General features: G+C 37.1%; 1 protein-coding gene across 1 annotated transcript in view; it reads right to left on the reverse strand.

Moving 5' to 3' along the window:
* LOC124357852 (transcription factor SOX-13-like) overlaps positions 1–22,570 on the reverse strand; it is a 331,085-nt gene that overhangs the window by 292,845 nt on the left and 15,670 nt on the right. The gene's annotated exons all lie outside the window — the stretch shown is intronic.

Here is a 22,570-nt window from a genome sequence, read left to right on the forward strand (position 1 = left end):
AGCCAACATATTTGACAGTGATTCTTCAAAAATAATGCAAGAGATAAAAATAATAGATGTGGATATTCAAACTCATCCTGTAAAATATTGTGGTGACAACAAGATAGTCATAGAATATATTAATTTGTAACAAACTGAGTGCAATCATATTAAATGTAACGTGTGATATAGTGACACATGTAGGTTAATTATCCGCTAGCATGGTCGTAAAATTTTCTATGGAACTTAGTTGAGAATGGATATGTGTTGGGTCATGTTCAACCCAACGAAACTATTTTTAGTCGACAAATATTTTGTAAGCAGCTTTAGATTAAGTTATTAAGAAGTAATGATTTTATCAGAAGATCGATAAAGTACCTCATATACTTTTAAGACCTTATTCTTAGTCGTACAATTACGTAAAATGCAATTATGGAACGCTTTTTTTGTTTTAAATACTTTTACAGGCTATTCAGAAAAAATCTGAAAATTTTCTGATTTTCATCGTGTAAATATACAAAAAGACATTTCCCATAATTGTACGAATAACGAAGGATAAGGTCGTAAAGGTGCATGAGGTTTAACATTGTTCTTATGAGGAAACCTTAAGGTCATTTTAGTACAACCGGTTCTTAGATATAAGTGTTAATAATATAGATATTTCAAGTTCGCAAGACTAATAACAAAAATAGCAGAGAGCGGAAATATTTCTATGCAGAAAACCAAGAAGAATGAATAATCGCGGATTTTCATTCACAGCGTCGTGTACTCCGCCAATTCCCCGGCATTCCCCACTGATTTGCATGCGTGAACCAGAGAAAGGCTGCGAACTCCGTGAGTCAGAGCTGCACACGCACTTGTCCGTGAAGATTTCATACGTCATAAATCGCAGGTTTGATTAAGAAAGCCGGAACGTTTGGTGGTGGCGCTGCGGCGCGGCGGCGCTTACTGAAGTAACAGACCGACCGCGGCGCAGGATGAGGAATGACTCCGGTAAATGTATTCCGTTGTTTTCCCAGAGCCGGTAATAAGCTTGTTTTAATCTTCAATAAATAAACGTTGGCATGAGCTTTGTCATGGTAATGTGGACAACGAGGGTCGGACGCCCGCGGAGCCTCTGATTCTAGGTAACCTCATTGTTCGTCACCAATCCGCCATTTCTTGTGAGAATGTCGTATCCTTCAGAGTTCGAGGTTAAATCAGGCTTTGTAATTTATTTTCTACATCAGCCTCTGGAATTAACTTAAAAGTATGAACTATCTGTAAAAGTCGTAATGAAAAATGAGTGTGTGTGTGTGCGCTGGATATTCTGGTTGCTAATTGACGTTGCTTGGGTATTTTCTATTGTGCGGTCGTATTTATTAAACGACTTTATTATTTTCTATATGAAAACACATTCTGATATTTACCTGAATCCATAGTAAAACCGCGATTTTTTATTAAACGATCGCATTTCTTGAAGTCTTCCATTAGATTAGTTCAGAGTATAAGTCGTATTTTGTCTGATCAGATTAAACGACAATAGTAGGAATTCTTTCCTTATCTTATCAGTTCCTCCGAGTTTATCAAAACAACCAAAACCTTTCAGTTTAAGAGAAGCTACAAGTGTGCTTGTATTGTTTACGATATGCAGTCTTACAGTAACATTTTAAAGACCCCGTTGGTTTACTGTTCCTAATCAATGATAGATGATTTGAAGAGATAACAGGACCACATTTGCTGAACATGTCGGGCCTTTCTTGGCTGCTTTGGTCCATGTACAATGTGTTAAAGCCGTACAGATGTGTCGTGTCATTATTTCTGACGTTGCTTGGTCCTTAATCCTCTGTTAATTATCATTCCTCGATTCGGGAAATCCTCTTATGGATCTTGGGCAAGGTCCAGGCCACGTCAGTACTTTCCATCTGTACTTTCCTCATTTGATACGGACAAATAACTAGTTTGAACTTAGCGTTAAGACACGAAAGCGGACAAGCCCGGGATGCACGAGCTGGGAGAGACAGGGACTGACATATGTAGGCCGGTCTTTAGCGACTTTCCAATTAAAACTGGCGCAACGGCTTGCATAATATGTTTGTCTGGACATTCCGAGAGTGACCTGGATCATTAGTCCCGTATCCGCACCTGCCACGCCGCTATCTCTTCCCGCTACAGCGCTAGACAATAAACCGGGGATCTGTCGGACTTTCGACTTCTTCCAGGAAAGATTGAAGAAGGGCCAGTTTAAAATTTCAAAGGATTTCTTAATTTCCTTCTTACCTGACAAGGATTATATGGAATTGAGAACCATGTCGAGAAACTCTTGCCACTCATCTCTTCTTCTCACGAACGCCCTGTCATTAAGGTATCATCATTAGCATAGTTTTTCTTTGAACACTATGAATCTCATAGGTTCAGTTTCCTCAATGAAAATGTTCTCCTAATTTTGTATGTTACATAATGCCTCTTTAAAAATCAGCTCACATGGTTCCATTTACAAATGTCATAAATGTAAGTAGTTACAGAGTGTGATAAGGCATTAGACTATTTATTCAAGAAACATAAACCTTTTCGCCAAACCGAATTGGAACTTTTGTTTTTAGCTTTGTTTCAAATTAATCCATGTATACAGATAACTTAGCCTTGTGGGAAGGGTTGATTTAATATGAATGATCTGTTAAGCTCACCTTCACCTTCCTCTTAGTACAGCGTCTGGGATCTGACTCTTTTACAGACTTGACTCTTGAAATATGGAGTCATTTTCGTCTGAAAAGATCCAAAAAAGTCAGCGACGAAGAAGCTCAAAACGAACTCGTAACATCGTTTCGACATCAGAGACACAGATGAGACCTCTTCAGAGGAAAATGACGCCAGATTTTAGGAGTCATATCTGTACCAGCGTCAGATCCCTGACACTGCACTAAGAGGAAATTGAACCAGAGCTCTAACTCAAATTCATGTACCCTTTACATGAATAAAAACGGGATGATATTAGTTGATCACGCGTTTTGACCGTTATAAGAGACAGTATGGACATAAAGTGGACTATAACGTGCCCTGAAGAGGACGGTAAAGGAGGCTTTATTGTCGACGAGACGAGATGAGCGAACATGCACATCATTCACGACCAACGAGGTCTTATTGCTGAGGTTTGATTGAGCGTAAGCACAATCGGATGGGATGGTGCATCACCGACTAGAGCAGATCAACAATTTGAACAACGAATGGATGCGCGGGGCAATATGATAAATCCAGCACCGGTCTTGCCTTATCCCAGGCATTAACCGGAGCTAACAATAATTCTGGGATAATTGTGCGAGGTTTAGTCCATCATTAAACGGCGGACAAACGAGCCAAACGAGCAGGTCCGTCCGAGTTTATGGCACCGACCAGTCATAAAGTGACTCGGGTCGTTTATGGTCTGATAACAATTCTGACTCATACATTATTTATTGGTCAATGTGTTGGCCGTTGGGTTAGGTCAGGGCTTGCTACGGCTAATCACTGCCTCTCCTACTGCGAATTGATTTCACTCACTGGTAAAAAGTGTTTCTGGAAGCGATTACTCTCTCGGAATTTTATAGTTAAGACATATTCAAATCGTATTATCGAGAACAATATTATGAAACCATTGCTCCTGGAATATATCAAAATTCTTTTCTTCATAAAAAAATTCCTTTAACTTTGTATGGAATAAAGCTGAAATAGTTTAGACATAAATGTCTTTAAGTGACTATTAAATAAGTAAAAAAATAACAAACACATAATTCAACAAATGGATTTGTACAGCTGACTTCTTTGATTCCAATAAGGCAAAACAAATTGTACGAACGGGGAAATTATATAAGTTTTTATATTACTAATCTCAAATGATACCGAAGAAACTTTGCAATTAAGACATAATTGACTGCACAAATACGTACGTGACTTTGAAAGTCATAAGTCAATGGTTTGTGTATGATACTTTTCCAGATATCGATTTTGGCTAAATTGTTTCAAGAAGGAACTTGGTTGTAAAAGTCCTAGAATCCCAGTCTTTTTCGGAAGCCAAAGCAATTGTTCCAAAGGATGGTCAAATACTTATGGTCTTCAGGAGGTCTTAACGAAAGGCATATAAACGTTTGTTGAACCGCAGTTCCCTACATAGCATTATCCTCATTGTTTGAGTTGTGTTGGTAGTGTTTAGTGTTGTTGGTTTAGTTGAAGCACGACACAATAGCCAGAATCATGCGTCGGTAGGCTGATGGTAGTGGCGGTGGCGCGGGCGGTAGTGAGAAAGTTCAAGGACGTCCACACATTCTCGAAGGACGGCCCAAGTCTACTACGGGCGCAGGTAGACCCTTCATTAATTTCGGCAACAAGAAATTGCCCAACCGTGACGTCACAGGGTAACCTTTCTATGTAGGTGAGGACCGAGGCACGGTAGTCGGGGTGCCCGAGGGCCTAACAGGTGTTCCAGTCCGCCGTTCCAGTTTTAATTATTGCCCCGGTTCATTCCGCCGGTCCATTCATCAACTCAACCGGTATTTACATTTATATTTGTTTTGAGCAGTGTTTCCCATCTTTTACACCTGTTATTTCCAGCTACTTTTTAATTACCTTCACGCGACTTTTAGCGACCCTAAAAATAGAAAGTAATGGTAAGTTGGAGCTGTTTACAAATGTCTTCGTTTAGGTTTAAAAGCGAACGTTTCAACCACTTTTAGTTAAAGTGTAAAAAACTACTTGCTGTAAAAATTCGACTGGATTTTGTAACCGATAACAAACAAATGTCTAATATTTTATCACATAAAACTTGGGTACTTAGTTCATAATTACTTTATAAATGTGTTTCAGCACAGAACCCATAAAAGTAGTGATTACTTTTTTAATTCAATTTCATCAAGTTGAAGTTTCAACATAGTTATAAAATTGTTGAAAATTTATATTTGTAAATTTAATTTTAAACTTCAGTTCTCGAGGATTTAACCGAAAGATTTGAAATCAATTAAAAAAGCAACTAAAGTCAATCAACAATAAGAAATTCACGTACTGAAAGTTAAAACTAGAAAGCGTTGATATACACATTCGTAAACTATACAATAGCTAATAGGTACATTATTATATATATTTTTATGTAAAAAACAAAATCCTTATGAATCATAGGGGTTATAATTAACTTTTTCTATCAAAATTTCATTTGACGCAACTTTCGACACAGAAAACAAACATTTATCATCATGTATTATTTCTTCTAAAATGTTCATTATGGTTAGTCCTTAAATGCAATGGAAACGATACAATATTGATACAAGTAGAAACAACTTTTTAAATGTAAGAAAAAATGAATTTGTAATTGACTGTCATTGTTTATCAGCTGTAGTTGTTGAGCATATTTAAACAATAACTGCGTGATATTATACTAAACTTTTAAGAATCATAAACTTATGCAAAAGGTTAAATTTTATCCAAAGTTTATGGTTCTGTCATAGCTAAATAAAAAATGAATTCAATCTCTTATTTGACTTTACTAACAAAACTAAAAGGCATATTTTAAAATGTACCTCATTATACATTTAGTTAGTGATAAGGAAGTTAAATTTTGGCAACTCTAAACAAAATTTGAAAACACGTGCAAGAACGAAATGTGACGGTAGTTGACTTATTTTGCTTGTCACCTGAAAGCGGACGACTTGCAGCGCTGGACGCGAGATGAGCAGCTCCTCCGGGCCTAACAACCGACTGACTCGCTCGCACCCTTCTGTTTCACCCTCTCCCGGCAATCACTCATTCATTCAATTTTTAAGTCTCGCGAGGGAGTCACTCTATTATCCCAGTGTGTGGTCTTGTGTTTGTAAACACTTGTCCTCTCCAGATTGCTCATTGTTCCTTGTGATTGCTTGCCCTTTGTCGTGTTGCTTCAGTTTATTGATTTCCTGCTAAGACTTGGAGTGGATCCAGCAGAGGCTTATTGCGGGGGTGTGAAGTTAGTTTTGTTGCTATAACAAGTGAACTGACTCGTGCCGTTTAACCCTTTTCAAATTCCTTTCTATTTTTCCAATGCTCTGTTATGATGAATACTTACTAGACTGTGATGCATTGGTGCCATTTGTAGAAATGGTTTACATCTAAGGATAAACCTCCTTGTTATATTATTTATTTGTATATATATCCTTGTTATATATATATGTATATATTATTACTTTAAACCCGAATAAAAATCCTTAAAACCGTTATTATGCTAGATGTTCCTTCAAATTTCTAAAACAATGAGAAGTTAAATTAAAGGAAACCTAGAGAATTGTTCACTGATGTGTAACCAAATTTAAGTAATAATATATAGTGTACTGTATATTTATAAAAAAAGTAAAACTTGGGCTTCTGTTTTATTTGCAATACTATTCTCTCAATCTATAATTGATTAGATTATTTTTACAATTCCTAACATTTTATCGTTTTTCCGTCGGACTTTAATGAAATTTAACTGACAATTTCAATGCCAAATTGCTAATTAAAACGTGATTAACATCTATGTTTTGAATACTATTTGCTTTACAGCAAATAGTAATAAATAGTAGTAAATAATAAACAATGCTGTGCTCAAAATAAACAATTCTGAGAATACAAAGAAATAGTGTCATTTTAATGTTTCGTACAAAAAATGCAACCAAAATCTAAGAAACGAACGCTTTTATTCGTTAAAATTTTAAACTGTCTTTTAAGTATTTCCACACAACGTAGGAATTAATCAGCCAAGATTCGGCTTTATTTTATTTTTAAGCGCACCCAAGAGGTTTTACATAAGTCAGGACAAAGCAAATAAGTTAGGTTAAGTAAGTCACCTAATGGACTTAATTAGTTAGCTTTGTCATACAATTAGTAACACACGAACGAATTAATGAGAACGATTATGTCGCTGTTGATTATAATAATAGTGACTACGTATAAGGAACCCAATACGTAACTATTACTTACCTTATAAACTGTTCTGTAATAAAGATAAAATCACCGTTTGGCAAACTAAACATTTATGAAACAAGTTTATATTACAGTGTTTACTTTCTTTACGCGAATAAAAGAATTTCGTAAAAATCCTGTGTAACAGTGGTTCTTTTGGAGAAATACACAAAGTCTGAGTTGATTACACAAAAGTTGAAGTCCCAAAGCGATTCTGAAGAAAACCGTTGTCACTTTTTTGTCCCATTGTCAATTACACAAAGTCAACACGAATCCCACACTACTCGAGGTCGTAAAAACCGAACGTGTAAAAAATCACACCCTGGACGTCGTGCTAGGGACGGGACAAAAACAAAGGAACGCGAGTACCTACGGCAGGACGGACGCTTGTACCGGACAGCTGTCGCTACTGTGCGTTCAAGAAACCGCACAAATCGAATTGCAGATCCGGTCTCGGCCGGATGAAGAATGGCTCCTATCTCCAAACAATAGTTAACATCGGATAGCAATGAGAGTTTTTCTCGTCCGCATCTCAATGCGTTGCGGCGCGGCGCTACGCTTCAATGGAGCGACTTCTGAAGAAACCTTGGCAGATACAGAAACGGCGGCGAGGCCGGCGGCTCTCAGACCGGCGACCGGAAGAATTCATTTGACATCGGCCGGTGTGTACCCGTTACACACGGTGTTCCATGCATTTATTGATGGCTTTTACAAAACCGCGATACGGATACGGCCGGACTCTTCTAGTTGTTAGAATAACACAGCCCCTATTAAGAGTAAACAATTAATTTGTGATAGTCCGATTTCTTCATAACGAAATTCTGCAAATGAAACCGTACGTTTTGATAGTAACCATGGTTTTAACCGTTACCTATAATGAGGACAATTCTAGTGTAGAAAATTAGTACTACTTTAATTATTAAGGACCTGATAGATCCTTCTTAAAATCGTATATGACCAGTCTGCCAATACGTTAACTCTTGATAGAAAGGTTTTATGGATTTGAAAATTGTACATAGGTTCCTTGTGGTCCAGTGATAAACTCTGTTTTTGAGATGATATACTCTAACTTCATTACATTGGTGGTAAAGAGAGAATCATTAAATAAACAAATATGTAAAGAAATTAAATATTTTAAGAAAAGCATTAACTTGGTAATGTTGTTACCAAAGCAAATGGTGAAATGACTTTTATGATTGATTCGTTTCATAAAAAGATGGCCATCTGATTGGTTAACCTGATAGTTAAAGTTGAGTTCAGCAAATACTTCCGATACACTCTGTTATGTTTATTTAAATCAGAATTTGATTTTAAGAGTAGAACACCGTCTTAACAATGTAAGATAGTATTTGAAACGCGAGAACTATTTATTTAGTTCAACTGAGGATCAAGTGATTTAGGGACTGGTGATAGAAATCCATTCGAAAGTCATGACGACTTAAATTGCATTAAAAGTAAAAATATCCGTTTATTGTTATTATTTTTGTACACAGAAGTGCTACAAATAACACGTACCAGGCCAGATTAATACTGACAGAGACCATATTCTGTGTAAATACTAAGCGTACAACTGTGTTTAAGTGACTTATTCTGGGATGTGACATTTCAGCATTGTTCTGCCTTCTCCAAAAACAATGCCTGTCTGTATGAGAGTAGTATGAGGGTACAGAATCGCCTCTTAGCTCAAAAACGCTGTCATGGTTGGATTGTTTCCAATCAGCCACACGATTCCCAGATGTGTTTAATCGTGGAGCGAAAGAAATTTGAAATTAAAAGCAATTTATTCTTTAGTCCTACATTAACTGATTTTGTTTTCACCTTAAGGCATTGAAACTATCACACAGAACAAAGACCACAGAAAATAAAGTCCAACCTTATATTTTTTTTTCTTCTAGAACATTTGATCTTGACATACTTTTGGTCTTAATGTTTATTATTTCTTATTTGAGCGACCAACAGTTTTTTCTATAATTCCCCCTAAACACTCTACACTCTGCACTCCGACGGAATGGGTCAGTAAAAAACCTTAAAAGATAATTCAAACAGTAAAGTGTTTGGAAAATTTGAAGGAAAATATTACACAAGTTTTTCTTTGGAAAAATAACTAAACCCGTCTTCTACATGCTGAAACAATCCATCCTCGGACACTCAGTTCAAAAAATTTCTGACGGTTCGAACTTTAAAAACGTTAAAGATCTAAGATCTATAAATCGATAGGTCTATCGCTAAACCATACAGGAACTACCAAAGACCTCAACTAGGCATTTCAAAACAAAATAAGTGGTCGCAAAGATGGCCATAGGTAACCAGGGTTTTGGATGGAATCCATTAGGTGAGCAAAGGTGTAGGCATTGCAAGTAATCATACTCGTAACATAAATTGATAAAAATGAATTAAGACCTAAATAACTGTTGACTCAGAAATGAGAAACGATCTTAAATTATGAAAATGTTCCTATAATCACAATTTACTCGTATTACAACTTCAATAGAAAAACTCATTAAGCAGTACCAGTTACGTTGTTTGTTTATTTATTTATTATAATGTTCACAAATATTTATAATTTTCAGCACAGTTAAAGATAAACATATGAACTGTTAATGTTTAAAATAAACTAAACTAAACAAATCAAGATATAGTTACATATCTGCAAAGCTTAGTAAGCTTAGTCTAAAAATTCAATAATAAGTACTCGTAAACAACTGTTATTCACTTAACTATTCATCAACTGAATAGTATGGCTGGTTAATGAGGTAACATTTTAGGGAAGTTTTAAATGTATTTATGGAATTCTCCCTCTTTTCATTTGGAGGTAATGTATTATAGATTTTGAGAGCTGAATAATAAGGACCCTGATCGAATAGGTTAATCGGTATACAGGGTATTGGAAGGGTTGCTTTCAGATGTTCTAATGGTGCAATACTTGATTTTTGTTTTAAACGTTGTTAGTTATAATTAGTAATAGGGTTTCTAGAATATATAGAGATTTTAAAGTGAGAATGTTATGGTTTTTAAAAAGTGGTTTGCAGGATTGTCTCTTTTTAAGTTTCAACATGATTACAATGATATATTTCTGAGTTTTTTTTTTTAATTTGTTTTGATAACACCGAATTTCCCCAAAATACCACCTCATACCTCAGGTGCGAGTAAATATAACCATAGTGAACTGCTTTCACAGTATCTAAACTATCATTGTTTCAAATCAATGCTACAAGGCAGTCCGTACAGCAATTTACAGGCAGTCCAACGTCGCTCTTTGACATCGCGATGCGGTCAGTTCTGTAGTGGGGTCTAAAACCCCAAAGGTCAGGAGCGATCAACAGGTGTTGCGACTCATAACGGGAATATATTTTTGGCGCGGGTCGACAGAGAGCGGCGGGATGCGGCGGGATGTGGCGGGCAGGGAGCAGCGGAGAGCCTCGGGGTTTATAGAGTGGACAATCTAGTGACGTCAGACCATGGCCGCCTCTCTCTTGCCGCACATATTTAATTTGAATAATTGGCCTGGTGCACGGGAACCCATGTGCGTAAATAATCTTCGTCAGCCTGTCCACCTTGCGGCCCCTTCCCCCTCCAGGGGCCTTTCTTTGCTTTCTCGCGGTCCTGACCGGGCACTGAGGCAAGTGCAGGTCCGACCTGTGTCTAGCTGCTCTGGCGCTGGCGCTGGTCTATAACCTAGATCTAGTTGGCAATCTAAGTGCTTCAATGCAGGGTTTGTTAACTCTAGTTTAATTTGCTCAATAACAAACTATAATTTATTTGAAGCCACTTATTTATTTAAAGCCATTTATGGTTACGCTAATTACGATCTGAAAAATATTGTGTCCTTGAATGATTACAGGTCTAATCGCTCTAACAGTTCTGATGGTAGACCTGCTCTCTGAATCTACGATGTTGTAGATTCTGGCATATACTAGCTCTAACACAGTTCTAATTTACTCCCGCCCTCTGAATGAACAACTATCGAGATTTTTGCAAATCCAAGCGCTCTAGCAGTTCTAATAATATTCCTGCTCTCTGAATCATCAGCTACTATGCAGATTCACGAGCTCTCGCAGTTCTATTCATATGCCTTTTCTCTGAATCAACGACTATGGAGATTCTTCCAGACCCAAGTGCTCTCACAGTTCTAATAGAAGCAATGCTCTCTGAATCAACAACAGATAGAGATTCTTGCAGATCCAAGCGCTCTCGCAGTTCTAATCAAAGCCTTGCTCTCTGAATGAAAACTATGGAAATTCATGCAGATCCAAGCATTCTCACGGTTCTAATGGTATCCGTGCTCTCTGAATCATCAAGTATGCTGATTCTCGAAGATCTAAGTGCTCTTACAGCTCTAATAGTCTGATTTATGAACCATTGACTATGTTCCCGATCTGTTTAACCACAAAATCTAATTCTTATTTTATTCAGATAATTGTATCAAATGTGTAATCTTTATACCAAGATTACACAATCTTTCACCAGAACATAGTATGAGAATGGAAGATGTTACAGTTATTTTATCAAATTAGTTACGATGAATTGAGAACATGAATGGATGCTTTATTCTCACACCTTTTAATGTTTTTCACTTTTTGAATTTATTTGGATGCATGATTACGCGTAATTAATAGGCAAATTTGTACAAATTTGTCTTAAAATCAATGACTTTAAAACTTTGGAATCACGTTATCCCTGAAAGATTATACTGATAACACATACTAATACAGTAGACCACCTCAATCCATGCTGCTAGTCATCATTCATGACGTACAGAATTAGTTAAAATAATTTTTTTAATTACCGTATGTATATTCTTGAACAACATAATGAAAGCAAGCATAATATATGAGATATGTTAGAGTAAAGGAATTACGATTAACTTAAGATAAGGAATAAGGAATTAAGATAGTACAATAACTTAAATTTATAGGCGGCGTGAGCTGGTGGCCACACTGTCTTAAGCGTCGGACTTTGTATGTAATTTGGATAAAGCACAGGTTCCAATCCTGTCTGTGACCAAATCACGTTTTATCAGTATTGTCAACCTTGTATTGTACAGCTTATCCTCCTTTTTTTTTGTCACGTAAGACCTTCTCACAGACCAGTGGCATATGAGGATGGGCAAAATGGGGTTAAAAGACATTGGCACTTTGTTGGAAAAAATCTAAATAACATATTCACTACTTCATAAATACACCGTAATACAACTACTTTTTTACTTCGCTGTAATAAAATCAGGTAATGGCGTAAGAATCATAAGTGTTCATTCATTACACATCGGCTTGGATGATTAAAAAAACAGCCTGACCTTTATAACAGTGAGCGCCCGTGCAGAAGCACTTGGATGGTGGGATTCAATAATCTTTCATGGTCCTTAGAGGGCCGGATAGAGTAATAACTGAATAAAAAACTAAGAGAATGAATTTTCTAGGGCTGTAAACTCTGTTTTAATAGGATTTCTTTTATTTATTGATGATGATGGTTGTTTTTAGTACTTTTGAACCCTGCCGGGTTCCTCCTTCTGACTTCCGGAATCGTGACAAGGGGAGGTGTCGGGCTTCTGTCGCCACTGGAGCCGGTGTAAGTGGTCGCTCAGAGGTGGTTACCGGCTTGCCGCACCATTTCATTACACTAAGAGCAGCATTTACTTTTAAAATCGTGCAATTTGCAGTGTTTCAGTAGCTTTTAGCGTGTCACGAGCGGCGGTGCGGGACTCTGGAGCTGGAGACGCGTGGACCGCGGCATTACGTTTAGTACGTCGTTACCGTAGTCACCACTTTCAACACTTCCACCACTTTACGGCTGTTTGTATACCGGAGATAAGTGGACTGTTCGATGTCCCAGTAAACCGGCAACGCGCGTACTTGGGGCGTAGATGGGATTATAAATGCTGTTTGCGTACGAAACAGGCTCGGTCTTCTTGTTTATCAATCTAAAATACATTTTCATATAATAATCTAAAGACCAATATAGATTGGCACGATAGCCATGTGAGTTCTGGAATACTTGCTTCTTTAAACTGAAATAATTATATCTATTTACACATGCCGTGTTAGGGCTAAAGGAATTCTCTAACACTCAACCACACGCAAGCCAAGTCCTCTATAACTGTGGACAACGTAAATGAACCTAAAGGATAATTAATAGAAACGGAGTGATTGGATGGAAGATGATTCGCCCGAATCTTACCTGTGGGAGAGGAAAACGGATTACGCGACCCAATGCAGTATTTGCAGCTCTGCTTTTCACTTTAACACTGAAAATCGTAGTAGTGATTCCTCGGAGGAATGGACATTTTCGATGGACTCAAGCTCTCGAAGTTGTGCACTACTACAAGACGATATAATGACGCTCCTTCAATGATTGGTTACAGTTAATACCATTTAACAGTCTAAGAACTCCCTGACTCAGATAATCCAGCAGGGTGTCAATGAAACAAGTCTTTGCTTCCTTACAAACCACATCAAGCTACGGCGTCCTTCAACAGCGTCATACTGGTCTGTGTCATACATTGATTTGGCATGACCACGGTATAAGCTCAGTGGCAACATCGAATAATATAAATGGTAGACACTGATACACAGCCATTAGCTCGTCACAGAGCCTTACTCTTGTCTTGAATATTCTTATGAATGACAGTTGACTCTAGTGTTAATAGGCTTAACATGGTGATGTTTGATGTGAATAGCCGAACTAATTATACCATATGCGGTGTGTCGGACTCACAACACAATTATGGCCCTACAAAATTATCCGATTTTCTTATTTTTTTTATTTTATATTTTGTGTGCGAATAGCCGCAACCTGATGGTCTAAAACGGAGACCGGTTGGCACGCCTTTTATCTTGACTGTTTTTTAAAAGATTTCTTTAATGTGGGGAGAGTATTATGGGTCTATAGTCATATATCATTATTTAATTACCATACCTACTGGTTGTAAACGCCATATACATGTCTGGTAGCACAAATAAATATTACCAAATACGTGCAACAGTTGTCACAATCTGTGTAATAAGTTTTTTATTAAAATTAAAAAAAATCACTATCCAGGCTCATCATATAAATTATATATAAAAACGATTATAGATAAGTGGACCGGTTATTACAATATTTCCCTGGTAATTTTTTGTGAATAGCCCGACTCTTGATGTCTGAATAGCCACGTAAACTGACATTACTTTTGCTCTGATTGTTTTTTTTTTTTTTTCATAGCACGATTATGGCTACTAAATACGTAACCGTTGTTACGTTATATGCCTTGGTTGTTTGTTCAAATAGATTAACTGATTATTAAATACAATGTTAATGTGACAGCTAGATTATGATCACATGAGTAAGCCTTTTCTATTAATATGCAAGTGGAGTTATGTATGTTTTGTAGAAAAAGACAACAATATCTGTGCTGACACAGACCTTATAACAAGATATATCCTGCATTAATAAAGCATTTCAAATCATACTTTTGTATCGATAATGTATCATGTAACCCCAGTATCTTGTGGTTCAGCGTCTGCACAAGTCGTTGTTCAGTTTTGTGCTGAGGTCTTTGTTTTTGGCGATTGCTGTAATAAACAAATATTTTCTTTTAACTTTGTGTTTGGAGTGTTAAGTATTTTGGCTTGTAAGCTGATTTTGTTTAAACTGTAAAACTTATGTTACTTCGAACCACGTTACACTTGCTATTCTTGGGCCGCCCTACCACCAGCCTTACTTTTTATGAATATCCTGCCATCCAAAAAAGCAATCGCAAAGGTGGTTTTAGGACTAAGTGCAAAGTGAGGTTTTTTCAGCTCTTGTCCTAAGTGAACAAAAAAAAAAAAAAAACAATCTGGAAACATTTGTATCCTATAAAACTTCCTCTAACTTAATAAAATAACAAAATATGGACAAGGTCGTTATACTGTTCCAAAACTACACACAAGGTATTAATTATTGTGTTCTAATAAAAATTTTTTAAATGAGAGGCCAATCTCATTTTAAGCCTTATTCTGTCCGTTCTCATGAGCCACTGGCCTGTGCGAGGATCTTATCAAACAGAAAGAGAGGGAGAGTAGATACAGTACGAGGTCGGTGGTACTGATAAAAAGTCCAGCAGCCACAGACAGGATTTGAACTATGCTATCTCTAACTCAGATCTTAAGTCCGACACCTTAGACTGCTCGAACGTGGGCACTCACAATTCAATGCCATATTTGGGCATTTCTGTTGATAAAAACAATCCAGAGAGACTATTACTCCAAAGAATAAAGAGCAAAGCAACCGCTCAAAATAAAAACCAGGAATTGACACAATCTGTAAACTATTCAAATTAGCAACGTTTTGAATTTTAAATTTAGTCAAATATTCAGTACGTTGATTTATTAGACTCAAGTAATTTGTGAAGAAGGACTTCAAAAATGTAATCTAAAAGAAATTAATTTATAATTTCTTTCTTTAAAAACGTATAAGTACAAAAATAGTAAAGATGCCGAAATCAACGTCCACAACAGAACAACCCTGTAAAAACCAACAATGGCGGAGATGTAGTGATGATAAACACTGTAAAACAGTGGATTCCATAAAAATTGGATAATGACTGGAGATATCCATTTGTTACATCGCGTGTCACCGGCAAACGCGCTACCGGCGACCGGCACGCAAACTACAAATTGCTCGAGCAGAAAAACGGGCCTCCAGAACCCGTTGAAGATAAATAAAAGTACGTTGAACTTTTCGGCCACTGGATTTAAATCCCGAGTACAAAGCTATTAGGGCCCGCTTTCCATTTCGCTGCCGTGGTAATGCTAGGGTTAGAGTAATCTCGGCAGGATTGACTTTCGAAATGTTCATTGAAGCGTTTACTCCGGCCGCCATCGCCATTACGCGGGAAATCGCCGACCGCTTGCCGGTCTGCCCGATATGTTGTGTTGAGTCTGTCAATTAACGTGGGATGGATTCCCTGCAGATCGCGATTGTTCTATTACGTGAGTAATTTCTTTCTCCGGTGATTAACTTAATGTGGAGTTTGACGATAGGTCTGTTGTCTTCTAAACAACAGCTTCTGTTCTCCGTCCTCATATACCTTGCCATCTACCGATGTTTTGGTCGTATTGTTTTGGTTCTATCAATTAACGTGATGTGATTCCCTGCATATTGCGATTGTTCTATTATGGAGGTAATTTCTTTTGCCGTTGAATAATGTGGAGATTAACGATAGGTCTGTAGTTTTCTAAAGAACAGCTTCTGTTCCCTATATCCTTATAAACGTTGCCATCTACCGATGTTTTGGTTGTATTGTTTTGGTTCTATCAATTTAACGTGATGTGATTCCCTGCATACTGCGATTGCTCTATTACTTAGATAATTTCTTTTACCGTTGATTAAGTTAATGTGGAGTTTGACGATAGGTCTGTAGTTTTACCAAATAATAGCTTCTGTTCCCAGTATCCTTATATACGTTGCCATCTATCATTTTTTTGGTTGTATTGCTTTAGTTCTAACAATTAAAGTTACGCGATTTCCTGCAGATGTGATTGTTATATTAAGCCAGTAATAACATTCTTTGGTGATAAGTCAATGAAGAATTCGATGATGGGTCAATTGTCTGAATAAGAACATCTTCTCTCTCTTTCTGATTTCTGTAATCTCATCATCTATCGATTTGTTTATTATAATGTGGTGGGGTTTTTTATTAAGATCGGACGATTTCCTGCAATCGCGGTTGTTCTCTTGTTTGAGCAATTTCTTAATGTAAATTGTAACTATTAATCTGTTGGCTTTACAAGAACACCTTTTGTGTACCTGATATATACAGCACGTCATGTACCGTTATGTGCAATACGCTATATCGAATCTGGAAATTAACGTTGGGCTTATTCTCCTTTGCCTTTAATGCAGACATCCTTTGGAAGCTCGCAAGAACCATTGTTGACACTTTATTTTCTCGAATCTCATTCTCTGTTATAGTTGATATTGTGCAAACTTTAGAAGGTCACAATTTTGATTTAAAACCAGAGTTTGGTGAAGGGTAAATACTATAATTATAGAGTTAGTGACCAACATAATGAAGAGGCTAGGCAATTACTCCCAATACCAACAGTGTTGGCGTTAACCCCTAGTCAGGATGGTGCCGGACAAATTCGATGAGCATGTTTCCCCATTATACTAATATAGTCGGTTAATGGTCCGAGGTCGTGGGCGGCGTCTGGGACTACTGTGCACGGCCTTCACGCGAGATGCACTTCATCGCCGCATTGTATTTACCACGCAGTGTGTATTAGAGTAATAGCCCCCCCCCCCAATTTAGTCACAGATCAAGAGAGGAAAAACAAATAAAATATTAACACTTCCTTAATTTTTATTTTGACTTACAGAAATTAAAATTAAATATCTGAATAAGAATGTTTCACTTAAAAATCATCTTTCAAGAATGTATATGAAAAGACAATTGTCTTACGTCAAGATTACGGATTTTCTGATAATTGCACAATTAATTTTCTATAAAATGACCCTAGTTTTATAAAGGTAATTTCGAAGCATTATCCATTTATTTCATTTCCGTAGAATAGTAGAAAAACATATAGAACAATTTGGAAGATTCCCATTATTCAGAATATATTTATGCAAATGAACTACTAAAAGAAGAGTATTTATGTACGCACCTGTATAGATAGAAAAACAAACGGATACAGTCTGACATTAACCGAAATGTTCATTTACATAAATAATTTTTAAATCAACATGCACTTGTTTTTGTATAAATAATTGAACTAAATCTTACGCATTCGGGATCTGTTCCGTTTTCGTGTTCAAAGTAGTTAAACGACACTGTCATTAATATTTTAAGGATTTAAGCTCATCTTTTATACCAATAAGTCAAGCTGAATTCTGGGCTCTTCGTACTCTATGTCATCATTTTATATCGGAACTTTTATCGGATGGAGTGACAGATTTGTAATAGATCAATCTAGGATCTCATTAAATTTGAATTAAAAATATATAAGAGAACTTTAGTAAAATAAGTTAGAGATGTACAAACATTAAACAAATCTATTAGCACAATATTCGATTAGTGCGGGGTCTTTGAAAGATTTTAATTTACGCCGTTAAATCGCCGTCGATGTAAACCATCGTGGGTAGTAAAATACTTTCAGTCGAAGTACTTACTGCAATTTGAGCTGTTTCCAAACGAGTCCGCGGAACAAAAGGATAACACAAGCACTTAATTCTGACAGTAAGTTGGACAGTGGAATAATAGATGCCGAGAAATAAGGATTAAAACGGGTGAAACCCACTGCAGCAGGGCGAGGAGATAATTACAAGCGGGTCTGCAGACAAAACAAGAAGAGAACAGGCCAGTCGCTGTAAGAGAGTGTTAATCGCAACTCGACGCACACGTCCCCGGCCGACTCGGCTTGTAATTTGGTAAAAGATACAAAATAACGAGCAGTGGATCGATTAGAGCTATAATTGAAAATATTCCAGGGTCGACGCACTGAGGCCGAACCTGTCTGATCCGTATAAATAGTGGTAAACCAGCGCGACACTGCCTCGTCCACACCGCTGCACAGCCGCTGCCCGGTCATTTAAATACTGGCAGCGATCTTGGTCACTTTGTCCCTTTTTTATCTATCGCGTCTTATCTGTGCCTTATCTAATCTAGCCGTTACGGTTATTTTTGAATTGAGAACTGATTAGCCTCTTTCTACTAAGATAAAAGTTAAAAATACCTGCGTTTTATCCTTTTAAAATAAATTCAACCTCTAAATTGAATTAGCTTTTTTTGATTATCAAAGGCTGAGATATAACGATAGTCTATTTCGTAATGGTAAGTCCTTTTGAGATTTTTGGTAACATGGTTGTATGCTTCTGCGGTAGTTTATAACAAGGTTGTATTTGATATGGTATTAACATATTAACATTGATATCAGTAAAAATAATAGTTGTTTAGATCCATTAAATTGCGAGGTTTACTGTGTTATTAAGTAATAAGAATGAAATGAAAATGTGTTTTGTTTTTATTTTGTTTTAAGCATGGTAAAAAAAGTTAACGGAGTAAAAGTATTCCGAACTCGACTTCGCCTCTATAGTAAAACAAGATTGCGCACAGAAAACAATAACTTTTCCTCAGTGATGAAAACTACTATTTCACACTTTCGCAACATCTGGATCGTAGATTTATATTACTAAGTATATCATTATTTGTGTAGACTTACTTGTGCAAAAAGTTAATATTTAATTATAATGTATCTGATACTCGTATTTGTAATATACAAGTTTTAAAAGTCTTATATACGAACTATACTTACGTTAAAACACAATACTTATGTGGCCGCTTATTTGGAAGTCATCTATTCTCGTAACTCTCAAAAACTTAGTTACTGCTGATTAAACCACCAATAAGCTACCTCATGATCAGTGGCGCACCCAGGGGGGGGCTTTGGGGGCTTAAGCCCCCCCCAAGGACCTGATATATCCGACTAATAAATACTGTATGTGACTAATCATTCGTTATGTATCATCATATATGTTTTATCGTACTTTTATAAACTATAATGAATGGTAACGTTAAACCTATTTATTAAAGTAACACAGATTAAAATCATAGAAATCAAGAGTTGTGAAACAAAATATTTAGACGTAAGTATTCACAGTATAACTGCCTGCGCTGCTGTGTTAGCTCCCTCCATTCCATCCTGCTCTATGGCGATGACTACGTGCCGTTGCCATGGGCGACCAGCTCTAGTTTCCACAACTCTCACCAGACGCGCCCGTGCCCGCCCCGGCAGTGAATTTGTCTTTTGTCCAGTTGACAGTCGTAGTTTTATCGAATTGCAGTATAGTGTGTGTTATGGGTTGTCTGGCTGTCAAGTTCATCAAGCTGTGTTTGTGGTCTAGGTCTGACAAATTGGTTGGTTGGACAGTAGTCTAGTAAGTTATGGGTGATAAAAGAAAAGCTAGTAAACAAAACTATTTTAAAACCGTTGAAATGCCACAAAAATATTTCGGCAAGTAAGGAGCTGCCTACATGTGCTGAACAGCCTGAGTTTGTGTTGGAGGATGTCTCGGGAGCTAACGTAAGAACTCTGCAGTCCGATGTAAGTCAAAATAACTTAGACATTGCTTTGTTTAAAACAAAAAAATTGACAGACAGTGAAAAGTTAAAAGTGTTGAATGACAGATGGGTCCCTCAAAGTAGTTTTAAACTTTCCTTACAGAACGTACGGGACTCAACAACGAAAATTTATTTTGTTTTCATGGCTAAATAAATATACTTGGCTGTCTTATTCTGGAATTGAAGACTCTGCATACTGTGTTCATTGTATGCTTTTTTTTCCAAAAAAGAAGTAGGCAAGAGTAACGCTCAACATACTGGCCAACTTGTTGAGGAAGGTTTTTCTAACTGGAAAAAAGCATTAGAAAAATTTGAAAAGCATGCAGCCTCACAGTACCACAAGGACTCTTGTGTAAGCGCAGCTAACTTTAAAAGAGTAATGGATAGTGAAATCAAATCAATCGACAAATCCCTTGATAAAGGGAAAGACCTTCAAGCCCAAAACAACGTGAAAAGAATCCTTCCGATAATAGACACTATTATTTTGTGTGGAAGGCAAAATATTGCTCTTAGGGGCCATAGAGATTATGGCGAGTTTGATATAAATCGTAGACCTGCCGAGAATGAGGGTAACTTTAGAGCACTGCTTAGAGCCAGAATTGAAGCGGGGGATCAAGATTTAAAAAAACACTTTGAATCATGTGGAAAAAATGCTACGTACATAAGTTGGAACTTCCAAAACCAAATAATTGATTGCTTGTAACCAGATCATAACTGAAAAAATAGCAACTAAAGTTAAAGAGGCTAAGTTTTTTAGTATTCTCGCAGATGAAACGTCCGATGTTTCAACAATTGAACAGTTTTCGTTGTGTCCTACGATACGTAGATTCTGATGCATCAAATAATATACCAAATATGTGAGCAATTTCTCAAGTTCATGCCACTAACCTCCACAACCGGTAGGGAGTTGGCAAAAACTGTAATAAAAAGGACTTGAAGATAGTAACATTGACGTCAATAACCTACGTGGCCAGGGGTACGATGGAGCGGCTGCCATGAGTGGGGAAGTTTAATGGGACCCAAGCCTGTATCCAAGAAGCTCACCCCACAGCAATATTTGTGCATTGCGCTTCTCATAGCCTTAATCTGGCATTATCAAACGCTTCTGAAGTTGCACCTATCAGAAACTGTTTCGGAATAGTAGAGAGGGTGTATAATTTTTTTCAACACTCCTAAAAGACAAGCCGTTTTAACAACAGTGTATTGCATCGGAGATAAATGTTGAAACCAACAGGAAAAAACTGCTACAACTTTGTCCAACAAGATGGGTGCAAAGGCATGATGCCGTCTTTGTCATGAAGGAGCTTCTTCAACCAGTTGAAGTAGCGTTGGAGGAAATAAAAAACTGGAGTGATAGAGAACTCTTCTTCTGGAACTCTTATTTTACTCAGCTCTTTACGTCAAGGCGAATTCATCATTTCTCTCTTGGCATCAGACAAGCTCCTTGGTTACACTGTAAACCTAAGCAAAAAGCTGCAAGGAAGTGATTTGGAACTATCTTCTGCAATCACACATGCTGAAACTGTACTTGAAAGCCTAAAATCCATAAGAACAAATGCGGATGAAGAGTTTCACTCCTTGTTTGAAGAGGCTACCCATATGGCCAACAACAACTTTGGATGTAAAATCTCCATGCCCCGAACAGTTGGCAGACAACAAAATAGAAACAACACACCAGCAGATACGCCTGAAGTGTACTACCGGCGATCTATTTTTCATCCCTTGGATTGAATCTTTGATAAGTTCTTTGGAATCCCGATTCATGAAACATAAAAGACATATTGAAGGGGTTTTGAGTGTCTGATGCCTACAGCCGATGGATCACGTGGAAAGGAAGAAACCTCAAAACTTAATTATCTGCAGCTGTGTTGTTTTTATAAAAAATGACATAATTGAAAGTGGTGGGAACAACGAAAGCCTTGCTCAAAGCCGAGTTTGAGTTTGTGGCACAACAGCTTTAAGACCCACACCAACACACCAAGAAATGTAATTGATTTGTTGAACTTGTGTGATAAGGACATGTTTCCTAACATCCACATATTGTTGAAAATATTGTGCACTATCCCTGTAACTACGAGTACAGCAGAAAGGTCGTTCTCAACATTACGTAGACTCAAGACCTATTTCTTCATGATAAATTCAACAATAAAAATGTAATTTAATGATAACTAAAAGTAACGTCTGCTGTATTGTGTACGCGCTATGAGATAATTCAAAACCCTACTATGGCAAATGATTCTGCATAACGAAAGACGATTTGACCTCTGCAAATAACGTTTTACTTAGTACCTCAATGAGTCTTTCTGTATTATCTACATCTATGCACCACCAACCTTCGAACGTGGAAACCAAACAACACAGACGCTTCACAGAAAGGTTGATACCATACACAAGAAATATAGTTGGGTTTTTCTAGGTTTTCAAAAAATGATGGATTACACACCAATTTAAGTGTAAAAACTCACAGCGTACTTGATGAATCAGATTTCTCCATATGGTTTTTTATATGTACAAACCCCTAATGCAACATCTTTTATTCAAACTCTACTTTTATAAGACTTGGCGACTGAAGGTTCGTTGCCTTCAGGTTTACACGAG

The sequence above is a fragment of the Homalodisca vitripennis genome, chromosome 3 (assembly GCF_021130785.1).
Source record: "Homalodisca vitripennis isolate AUS2020 chromosome 3, UT_GWSS_2.1, whole genome shotgun sequence".
NCBI classification, from domain to species: Eukaryota; Metazoa; Arthropoda; class Insecta; order Hemiptera; family Cicadellidae; genus Homalodisca; species Homalodisca vitripennis.